Source organism: Ictalurus punctatus, chromosome 13 (assembly GCF_001660625.3).
Source record: "Ictalurus punctatus breed USDA103 chromosome 13, Coco_2.0, whole genome shotgun sequence".
NCBI classification, from domain to species: domain Eukaryota; kingdom Metazoa; phylum Chordata; class Actinopteri; order Siluriformes; family Ictaluridae; genus Ictalurus; species Ictalurus punctatus.
The window spans coordinates 2,265,158-2,277,500 of record NC_030428.2 but is presented as its reverse complement, the minus strand read 5'-3'; the positions used below and the strand labels follow the sequence as shown (position 1 = coordinate 2,277,500).

General features: G+C 42.2%; 1 long non-coding RNA gene across 1 annotated transcript in view; it reads left to right on the top strand.

The window, feature by feature from the left end:
* LOC124628841 (uncharacterized) overlaps positions 1 to 7,427 on the top strand; it is a 12,312-nt gene extending 4,885 nt beyond the window's left edge. The window contains exon 2 of the long non-coding RNA XR_006983562.2: positions 4,789 to 7,427. This is a non-coding gene — a long non-coding RNA (uncharacterized LOC124628841). The remainder of the gene's footprint in view (positions 1 to 4,788) is intronic.
* Positions 7,428 to 12,343: the final 4,916 nt, after the last annotated feature.

Here is a 12,343-nt window from a genome sequence, read left to right as displayed (position 1 = left end):
AGTGCATGCTTCTACAATCAGAAAGAGATTGCACAGATTTGACCTGCATGGAGGCGTGCAGGGGAAAAGCCTTTGCAAGACTACAGTTTAACAATGAGCATATAGGCAAAGACCAAGCCTTTTGGAATAATGTGCTCTGGACAGACGAATCAAAGATAGAGTTGTTTGATCACAGTAAGAGCAGACATGTTTGGCACAGACCAAAGACAGATTTTCAGGAGAAGCACCTCATACCAGCTGTGTAGCAGGTGGTGGAAATATTATGCTTTGGGGTTGCTTCGCTGCCTCAGGGACTGGACAGCTTACATTCATTGATTCAACTATTAATTCTGCATCATATCAAAGCGTGCTTGGAGATAATGTGAGGCCATCTGTCCAAAAGTTGAAGTTGAACTGAAAGTGGACCTTTCAACAGAATAATGATCATAAGCACACTCTCAAATCCACGAAGGAACATCTCAAAAAGAAGAAATGGAGGTTTATGGAACGGCCTAGTCAAAGTCAGGATTTGAATCCCATTGAAATGTTTTGGGGGATCTGAAATGAGCAGAACATTCAGGAAAACCCTCAAACATCTTGCAACTGAATGAATATTGCATGGAAGAGTGGTCCAAAATTCCAGAAAGCCTGGTGGACAATTATGCAAAACGCCTCCAAGAAGTTATTTCTGCTAAAGGGGGCAATACTAGCTTCTGAGGCCAAGGATGTACTTACTTTTTCCCAAAGAAGAATATCACATCTATTGATATTTCTGTTAATAAATGATTTTAAAAGTTATTTTTCCTTGTGGTTTTGTTCAAGTAAATCAATTTTATTAATAGGCACTGTTTCAAAGATGATAAAACGTTTGCTGGTCCAAACATGTCAAAAAAGCCAACAATTTCCATGTATCCTACCCCAAGACACCTGAGATACCTTTCACTCTGAAGACAGTCCACTAACATCCAGTTACACTGCAGTGTTGTATTTTTCCATGTATCACCCATGCTCAAGCCATCCAAGAAGTTTGAGAGTAGTTGTGTTTTCTCAGCTGAATGTCTTGGACCTTGTAAACTCTCTCACCCAGTAGCAGCTCAAAACAAGTTTCTTTTGTCCCTGCTGTTACCACATGTTGAACATGTTCAGCCATTGGTGCTCATTGGATCAGACATGCCCCATCTATTCGTGGCCATACAGCCTGTGCATGCAGAATATGCTAGTGCCCCCATTTTTTAAACATCTATGGTATATAGAAACTCTTCTCTTTGTGAATGATGCATTCTAAACAGTACCAGCATGCATAGAGTTGCCTTCAGACACATGCAACAAGGATCGATGCTGGCTTTGGTGCACAGACACTGTGAAGCTAATAGCTCCCAAGGAAGCATGCTGGCAAACATTCATAGCCCAGAACAGAGACCTAAAGACCTCATTCGGAGCAGAAATGAGAAGTGTATTGCGGTGAAATGCAGAAATGAGTGGAGATTCACTATGTGCTGGAAATATCAATCCAAGAGGCTGAACAGACTGCTGAGTCCTGGTTTATTCCTCACCACATGGTGCACCACAATGGCACAAAGACAGGTTTGTGTTCAACTGTTTATATCAGTGTTTCTTTTTCCTTCATGGTCCTACACTTGTCTCTTTCCTGCTTGGTGTAGTCCTCTGGTTTCATGAACAATGTGTGGCTGCAAGTGAAGGCATCAGGTTCAGGAGCAGGTTTAGGACCTGAAGAGAACTGAAGATCTGTAAGTGGCAAGTATTCTCTTTTGGTGTTATACCATATGTAGCCCTTGTGTACTATATATGCGCTGCAGTGACTAGTTCAGGACCACAGTGAAGACAATCCTACCTTAACAGTGAAGCAGCCATTTAATCTCAAATCTGCAGTTTTGAGCTTCGCCAAGGGGCTGGCAACAGACCTGCAGTAATTGAGCACCTTCCTCCAAATGTTAGATCACAAAGCAGTAAGTTACAGTAGTCACAGAACCATCAAGACCACCAAGAGGGCACCCTTGGGTTGTGGTGGAACCAGCAAGGCACACTGGTACACCAATACAGTATTAGCATCATAGTATGTTCCTCTAGGCTTCATGGGATGTTATACCCTATCAGAAATGGACAGAGACATGTCCATCAGGGAGATACACATGCTTTGTGATTTATCCGAAAGAGCATATGGCTCAGTGGCATACCTGTAGACAGAGAGCAGAGACAGGAGGATGCACAGGGGGAGACAGAGACAGGAGGATCTCATTCAATATAGCAAGATTCAGAGTAACCAGTAACAAGCAGATGTCAGTGCCCTCACTTATGGGGGCACAGGTCACCAAGCTACTTCAAACCAAGTTCACTATTCCAGCCAGATTCATTTAGTGTCCTTCATCGGCTCTTCTCTGAAACCTGCCAATATAAAATCGTTACAGAAATTCAGATTCTCACTGATGTAGAGAGAGATGACAGTATTCACAAAATAATCCAGGAGGTGACATTACTCAGGGCATAACCTTGGAGGAGCTGAGCCAACCATACCCTTGGACATGTGGACCAAAATCGTGGTATCAATCATTGGCCGACCGAGCCATTGACCAATACTGAGACACAGAGGTAAAGACGTCTGTCTTTTCTTACATCTCTATACCCATTCCAGCCCACACTATTCAGAATTTGACATGTTCAGTACCTAGGGAGATCTTGTAAAGGCTACAATGGTATCCCAACATGGGGCAGCTGATTCTGCAGGTGATTATATTGCTGATAGAGACTTGTTCTTCATTAAGTCTAGAAGGATGAATCTTCTGAGGAGATTAAGGGCTTCACCTCAGGCCACTGTTTACCATTTAATAGTCTTCTGGTGTCACTGTCACCTGACTGTGACAAGAACACTCACTTCCTGAACTTATGAGGATGTTACTGATTTATTTATTTTTTTTTTTTTTGTGATACATATTTCTTTCTGATTCAAATGACCCTCCAGTCATTTGGGGTGACCCATGAACACGACCTCACACCACACACCATAACGCTTGCACATATGAGTCTATAGTAAGGGAGTGTGTGACAAGGCTTCAACAATGTTTTCTGTTTGTTCGGCTCAGTCTGACAATCTGCTATGACGGCAACCTGGGCTAAAGAAGCGTTTTTCGAAATTTCCTATCTCGTTCTTTTACACAGCCAACTGACACATGTTGTTTATCTTCACAGAAAAACTCTCGAATGCAGTCATGAAACTACTTTTGAGAGCCTCCTCCTGCCCCTGTTTTCTTTTCCTCTTCCTCTTGTCTTTTCTCTTTGTCTCTGTCTCTCTCCTTTCTACTCTTTCCGTCTTCTATCCTTGACTCTCGTTCCGTTTTCCTTCGTTTTGTTCCGTTGTCTTTTCTCAATCAATCTTTTCCCAGCTCTCCCCCAGTCTTTCTCTCCTTTACTCTCGCTCAGCCTCTGTATCTCTCTCTCTCTCTCTCTCTGTCTCAGTAATCCGTTAGTGAGTGTGTGAGTGTGTGTGTGTGGCGTATATGTTAATGAGGTGGCCCCCCCACACAGAACACACATTAATGGGCTGATGAATATGCATGCGAATTTGTTAATTAAGTTAATTATTCTGCTGAAAATGCATTCGTCTTCCAAGGACATCTTCCCCAGGATCCCAACCTGCTTCCCTCATTAGTCATGCGATATTTCATACGCAGTGTGTGTGTGTGTGTGTGTGTGTGTGTGTGTGTGTGTGTGTGTGAGAGAGAGAGAAAGAGAGAGAGAGATTAAGAGAAGAACTCTAAACTTTCAGGTTAAGAGAAAGTGTGTGTGTGTGTGTGTGTGTGTGTGTGTGTGTGTGTGTGTGTGTGTGTGTGTGTGTGTGTGTGTGTGTGTGTGAGTGTGTGTGCATTAAACCACAAGTTTTATTCTTTATATTTTCATTATTTGTCCAAAAAAACTTTATTGTAATAATCCGTACAATTGCAAATAAATATGTTTTTTCTCTTTTTTAAATAATAATAATAATAATAATAATAATAATAATAATAATAATAATAATAATAACAATAATAATAATGATAACAAATACACTTTTTTAAAAACTTAAAGGGACATCAATTGTTCACTAAAACACGCAGAATGAATAAAGAATAATAAAAAAAAAATTATAACGAAAGACTCCAAAATGCTTCATCAGTAGTGTGCAGTGTATTGCACGTATTAATGTATTTATTTTATTATTATTCTGTTACACATCACCCCACCCCACCCCCACCACCACCACCCCCCACCCCCACCCCGGTTGTTTCCCCCCTAATTGCTTATTAAAACGCTTTTAAAATGAACTTTTCCTGCCAACTTTCCAACACATTAATTAATTGTTGTAGCCAATTAAGTGGCGTCGCACAAATGAGCTTCAGCGCAAAAGAGTCCTGCAGGGCCCTGTCGAAAATCACACACACACACACACACACACACACAACACTAGAGTTTCCCAGAAGTCTCATTTTCTGTTAAAGAACTTAGTGAACCTGTCAGCTTGGTCCAGTTTCAGGAAAATGATCATCAGCAAAACAGGTTTGTTTGTTTCACACCATTTTAAACCCAAACAGTTCAATCATGCTGCATTATTGAAATCGATTGGTTTATTATATTATATATAACGTCCATTTTTAAACTGGATTTCATGATATAATACCTCAAATGGACCTTCGTGAGCTAGCATCTGATTCCTGATTTCTGATTAAATGGTTTATTAGATATTTTTTAGTTCTTTTATTGTGTTATTGTGTCATGAACCAAATAAAGTCTTTTGTTTTTTCCCCCCTTTATTCCCAGATTATGACCTCTTGTAATCCGACATTCCTTATTTTCACTGTGATGACACCGGAGTGTGATGTTACACCTGTCCACCACAACAGTCACGTATGAGCAGATCCAGAGCAACTTCCACGATGTGCAAAGGCGGTTCCGAAATATATATATCTGAACATATTAGAGCTTTGTGATTGGAATTCGAGACACGAGTCGACTGGAGGATCGGAGAGATTACAGAGAAGAACATGCCGTGATGGTGATGATGATGATGGTGATGAAGTCCCGAGTGCAGGATTATAGAGATGGAGCAGAGCATTTTGACGTCTGCATTGCGAGGAGACACGGTTCTGTTCGATCCTCCGCCTGTTCGAGTAAGCCTGAGACCCGAACTGTTCCTCGATTTGAGAAACACAGAGGAGCTGAATGGAGATCAAATTTGCCAGGCGGATAAACCAGACGAGTTCACTTCCTGTAACTGTTAATTAGTAAGGATTCGTTGATTTAAATTTTTTCAGATCAGGTATGAACACATGGTTGTTGTTTTTTTTTGTATCCATCAATATTGGTGCCAAAATGATTTACCAGTCCGTACAGGAGTGTTTTATTGTGGGAGACCTACTCGAATTGGCGAAATTGCAATTGCACGAAATTGTTTCGCAGCGATCTGACCTTTTTAGCTGTAGCCCGAAGAGGGCTTTGGTTGAAGGCACGTTCTGATGATGTCACATGACGCATCTTGGCCCAAATCTGTGGGTAATTTCTAAAAATTGCAGGTTCTTCTGAATATTGCTTAGATAATCTACCAGACTGCGGTATTGGGCCCAAATCTGTGGGTAATTTCTAAAAATTGCAGGTTCTTCTGAATATTGCTTAGATAATCTACCAGACTGCGGTATTGATTGCCCCAGGCCCTACCTCAGTAAAATATTTCAATTTGAGGCCCCTGCTTTGCCTTCCTAGAAGGCATGAACTCCATTTTCTCTGAAAAAAAAATGCATGTTCATGTAAGTTTTGCTCATTTTTTAAATATTAACTAGCTATATTCAACTAAGTTAGCATGTTTCCTTTGCTAATCCCAGGGTAGACTAGCATCGACATAGTTAAACTAGCTATAACACGAATTAGCTGGTATATATTGATTTTTTTACGGGATATTTTACTTCTAATTAATACTTTAATGAAGTATGTAGCGTTAGCCGTGAATATTAGGAGCAAACTTGTACAGATCGAATGAAAATCCTTTTCTTACAGTTTTAGATAAGGAATAAAAGTTACTTTTTTGTTTACATGAAAACATAACATGAACTTACTCGAGTACAATTTTAATTGAGTAATATTTTGACATTATCACTTTTATTCAGCTAGTGAGGTTACATTAGCTGTTCACTGAAACACTACCACACTCTTGATCTAACACTAACATTCAGATTAAATCTAGAAAATATAGTCACCTTTCCACAGTCTAAAGTTATTATCTCGGGTCATTACCTCATCATAATATACGCACGTAAAACATATGTTCACCTCAGACTTTTATCAGTAATCTCCAACTATGATTGGTATAACCCTGGTATAACAATCACACGCATTTGAGAATGAAAACATAAATGGCGTCGAACTAAATTGAGCTAAGCATGGAAGGAGAGCCTCCTGAACAATAGAAAAGCTCTTCGTGCTGCTACATCAACGTATCTCTCCACCCTAACAGAAGATAACAAAAATAATCCTAGATTCTTATTTAAGAATCTATTTGTCGGAACCCCGGATCAGGAAGGCTACAGCAGGGGGCGGAGCTTGCTCTTGCAAAGCTCCACAGTTACGGAACAGCCTTCCAATACTGTACGTGTTTGGGACTCTAGGCTAATTAGTCTTTAAGTCTAGGCTGAAAACACATTGTTTTTTCTTTAGGTATAGGAGCAGATCTGAAGGGCTCACAAGCATCGAGTGTTGTGGTGAACTGGGATGTTTGGATACTGTCACCCCCCCCCTCCACACTTTCGTGCATTCACCTAGGATTGTTGATGGTGGAGCTGGTCTTTTCGGAGTCCCTGCTTGCACTCTGCACACAATGTACATTGTCCTTAACCGTTACGGGGCAATGAACATACCTAATAATCTCTCTCTCTCTCTCTCTCTCTCTCTCTCTCTCGCGTGTGCGACACGATACTCCTGAAATAACAACGATCCTGGCTCTCTGGGCCAGCCCGATCCATCCTGATGCCCTACTTCACATTGGAGTTCTCATCACTTGGAAATCACTCGCTACTGCTGAGGATGGCCCCACATGGTGCAGCCTAAAGGTACATGAGATTACTGAGGATGGTACCACTTAGAAACCATGAAGATGGCTTTGGAGTGAAGCACACTGAACGAAGTGTGTTGGGTGAGACGTGTTGGATAAAGCACGTTGGATGAAGTGTTCAATGAAACATCGATACATGCTGGATCAACCATGTTGGTTGAGGTGTGCTGGGTGAAGCATGTCAGATGAGACAAGCTGGAAAAAGTGTCTTGGATGAGGCATGGGGAATGAAACCTGTTGGATGACGCTTATTGGATGAAGCATGGTGAATGAAGTGGGTTGGACAAAGCATGTTGGATGAAGCATGTTTATGGTGGTGTGGATAATAAGACAATGTTATAAAGGGCAAAATAATCAATGCAATGGTGTGTTCCTCTGTCTCTGAGTGTGTGTGTGGGTGTGTGCGTGTTAAGATGAGGTCATGACGTTGCTCATGTACAGAAACTAACATTTCCAGCCTGTTCACAGAATTCGGGAAAATAAACACAGCGGAGCCAAAATGGCGGATTAATATTCGCAACCAAGATGGCGGATTGATGGAGATCTTAATGGCAAGCAATCAAAGAGATTCTGTGCCAACTGTATAGCGGGTAGGGGGGCAAGTGAGGGTTATTTACCACCAGTGAACGTGCCCCACGTGCCCATGTGCCCCTCTCACACCACCCCTTGTGCCAGCAAGGGGGGTGAAATGCCCTCTGATTGATGGCACGGCTTCAGTCCTCCTGTCTGTGTCCCCTCCGTTTTACTCAACTCGCGCCAAGTCCTTCCCCTGCTAGCTCCCAGCAGACACATCAATTACACACACAAACACACACACACACACACACACACACACACACACACACTTTCTCTCTCTCACACACACACACACACACACACACACCATGTTAGTCCATGTTGCTCTTATTGATACTCAGTTTAGCTTACCTTAGCTGTTACCTTAATTAGCATGTTTTTCCACACACACACACACACACACACACACACACACACACACACACACACACACAAAAGGTTTTTTACACTCCTTTGTGTCTGTTTTAAAATGTTTTAAATGAGATTTTTTTTTTTGCCCCCACATTGTCTTCCTTCCAGACACACGTCCTTTAAGCAACATTATATTCATTTGTTGCGTGATACGAATTTGATAAAATATCAAAATGATAATAACGATTGGCCAATGTTGCTGATATGTCAACGCGTTCCTGCAGCAATGAATGTCTTCATCAATGGCGCCCTCTGGTGTTATTATCCTGTTACTACAATGACAGTCCATTGTTTCTGCATCCACCTGGTTTGTGTGTGTGTGTGTGTGTGTGTGTGTGTGTGTGTGTGTGTGTGTTTGGAAACGCTATAAAGTAAAAGCAAGAGTCTAATTATCCAGAATTATTCTTTTTTTAAAAATATATATATATATATATATAGATCTCAGGAACACAAGGAGTGAAAAAAATTCACCCTTTGTGAACTGAACTTATTTTGAAAATATACACTCATTTCAAATCTGATGACTGCAACACACTCCAAAAGAGTTCGGACAGTTGACTGTTTACCGCTATGTAACATCACCTTTTCTTTTAATAACTCTTATTAAGTGTTTGGGAGCTGAAGTGAAGACACCAGTTGGTTAAGTTTAGCAAGCGGAATTTTCCCCCATTTATCCATTATGCATTTCTTCAACTGAGCAACTGTACAGGGCCTTCATTGCTTTACAGTGCATCCGGAAAGTATTCACAGCGCTTCACTCTCTCCACATTTTGTTATGTTACAGCCTTATTCCACAATGGATTCAATTCATTATTTTCCTCAAAATTCTACAAACAATACCCCATAATGACAACGTGAAAGAAGTTTGTTTGAAATCTTTGCAAATTTATTAAAAATTAAAAAAAAGCACATGTACATAAGTATTCACAGCCTTTGCCATGACACTCAAAATTGAGCTCAGGTGCATCCTGTTTCCACTGATCATCCTTCAGATGTTTCTACAACTTGATTGGAGTCCACCTGTGGTAAATTCAGTTGATTGGACATGATTTGGAAAGGCACACACCTGTCTATATAAGGTCCCACAGTTAACAATGCATGTCAGAGCACAAACCAAGCCATGAAGTGCAAGGAATTGTCTGTAGACCTCCAAGACAGGATTGTATCGAGGCACAGATCTGGGGAAGGACACAAAAACATTTCTGCAGCATTGAAGGTCCCAATGAGCACAGCGGCCTCCATCATCTGTAAATGGAAGAAGTTGAATGAAAAACCCGATGGTCACTCTGACAGAGCTCCAGCGTGTCTCTGTGGAGAGAGGAGAACCTTCCAGAAGAACAACCATCTCTACAGCACTCCACCAATCAGGCCTGTATGGTAGAATGGCCAGACGGAAGCCACTCCTCAGTAAAAGGCACATGACAGCCCGCCTGGAGTTTGCCAAAAGGCACCTGAAGAACTCCCAGACCAAGACCAAGACAAAGACTGAAATCTTTGGCCTAAATGGCAAGCGTCATGTCTGGAGGAGACCAGGTACCACTCATCACCTGGCCAATACCATCCCTACAGTGAAGCATGGTGGTGGCATCATCATGCTGTGGGGATGTTTTTCAGCGGCAGGAACTGGGAGAGTAGTCAGGATCGAGGGAAAGATGAATGCAGCAATGTACGAAGACATCCTTGATGAAAACCTGCTCCAGAGCGCTCTGGACCTCAGTCTGGGGCGAAGGTTCATCTTCCAACAGGACAACGACCCTAAGCACACAGCCAAGATAACAAAGGAGTGACTACAGGACAACTGTGAATGTCCTTGAGTGTCCCAGCCAGAGCACAGACTTGAACCCGATTGAACATCTCTGGAGAGATCTGAAAATGGCTGTGCACCGACGCTCCCCATCCAACCTGATGGAGCTTGAGAGGTCCTGCAAAGAAGAATGGGAGAAACTGCCCAAAAATAGGTGTGTCAAGCTTGTACTATCATTCTCAAAAAGACAGGTCGGAGACAGGACAGGACTGCAGACGGGTCATGCTAACACCATGCACTCTCTGCTTACGCAACCATGCGCTTGAAATCTGGGCAGAATGTGGTTTGTGCCAAAATGTGTATATATCTTTCTGCATTGATGGTGCCCTCACAGATGTGCAAGTTGCTCATGCCCATGGGCACCAGCAATGGAAACTCGAGTCTACGACTTGGACTCGAGTCGCACTTGTCGCAAAAAAAAAAAAAAAAAAGACCTGTGACTTGACTTGGACTCGTGAACAACTGACTCGAGACTTGACTTGGACTTGAAGACAGAGACTCTTGAAAAGCAAAAGTCATTTTGGACAGAGAGAGATGGGAAAGATACTAGGAGAGAAAGATAGACAGAGAAGGATGTAGAGAGACAGAGAGAGATGGGAAAGACATTAGGAGGGAGACAGAGAGGGAAACAGAGGGAGAGATAGGGGAGAGAGACAGAGAGAGATGGGAAAGGTACTAGGAGAGAAAGAGAGACAGAGAAGGATGTAGAGAGACAGAGAGAGATGGGAAAGACATTAGGAGGGAGACAGGGAGGGAAACAGAGGGAGAGATAGGGGAGAGAGACAGAGAGAGATGGGAAAGGTACTAGGAGAGAAAGAGAGACAGAGAAGGATACAGAGGGAGAGACAGAGAGATGGGAAAGATACTAGGAGTGAAAGAGAGACAGAGGGATACAGAGGAGAGCAACCTCCTGGTGCAGTTTATTTGGTAGAAATTAACACAAATTGTTCTCTGAAATGGTTTTGTTAGGGTGACCTAATTCTAAATTTGAGAAAATGTCCGGGATCCGGCTTTAATTTCATTATGATGTGCTTATTTTCTAAAGGTACGTTCACACATACAGTGATTTTATCTCTGCAAGTTGCCGGTCACTGTACTATGAAGTTGCCAATAAACGGTCCGACTATGCGTTGCCATAGTAACATGGCTGAGGGACGTAGCATTCCAACAAGCCAGTTTTCTTGCCAATAAAATTAAACATACTGGAGGGAGCGTGATCTTATATCAAATCCACCAGTGTATATATACATCATATCCTATGAGATGAAGGAGAAGCAGCGTGTGCTCTTTGCCATCGCGGCCATATATCTGCGTCAAACACACAAGCGCCAATTAGTTTAGAGTCGCTGGACACACCCACATCTAGTCGCTAATGGTAGTTGTCGCTCGTGTCGCTGGATGTCACCAGCTCATCATGTGTGCACATGTTTGCATCTCTTTAAGCCCTCTCTGTAATTCCCGCCTTCTCGCACACCAATTGTTCAATTATAAAAAGACTTGGAGCTACTATTGGCCAAATAGTTTCCTCCGGGTACTCCGGTTTCCTCCCCCAGTCCAAAGACATGTATGGTAGGCTGATTGGCGTGTGCAAAGTGTCCGTAGTGTATGAATGGGTGTGTGAGTGTGTATGTGATTGTGCCCTGCGATGGATTGGCACCCTGTCCAGGGTGTACCCCACCTGGTGCCCGATGCTCCCTGGGATAGACTCCAGGTTCCCCCGCAACCCTGAAGAGGAGTAAGCGGTATAGAAGGTGGATGGATGGACATTGCTTCATATTACATGGCCATTCAGATGTGTAAATGATATCAGAAGGTACACTTGTGGCATCTAATATTTTATTTTATTCCATGGACATTCTTTATGGAAAACCAGATTATGGTCAACCTAACTTTTGTGATGTAATGTTACCCGCATCAGGGACAGTGATATTTTATTTATTTAATTAATTAAAAACAAATCCAAAGACTGAACATGTTTTTAAGCTCTAAAATAAGCTCTAAATTGAAGTATTTTCGATCATATTGCTTTTCTCTCGACTTTATTTACATACGTGACTTTGAAGTAATCCAAAAAATAATCCGATTACATTACTTTTGTATTGTGATATGTTACACCGAGGTAAGTGTATGATGTTTTCCGATGGAGCCATGTGTTACCCAACGTGAAGTGATGTGTGTTCTGGAACACCATGGTGCTGGATTTGCTCTAGGTCACTGAGAGAGTGCATTTCTAGGATGCAAAGCTTCTGCTACAAGCTCTCTGAGACTACATCATCTGCATAGACCAGGAACCTGACGTCTGTGTCGTGGACAGTGAGACCTGGGGCTGTGGAGTTCTCCAGCATTGAACTGTAGCTAATTCCCTGATAAAGACGTTGGACCCCTGTCTCACCCCACACTCTTGCTTAACCCTGCCATTACATCACGGGTCAATTTGACCCATTTCCACATTTGAGATGTCTGAAATACTGGTTAATCTCTCT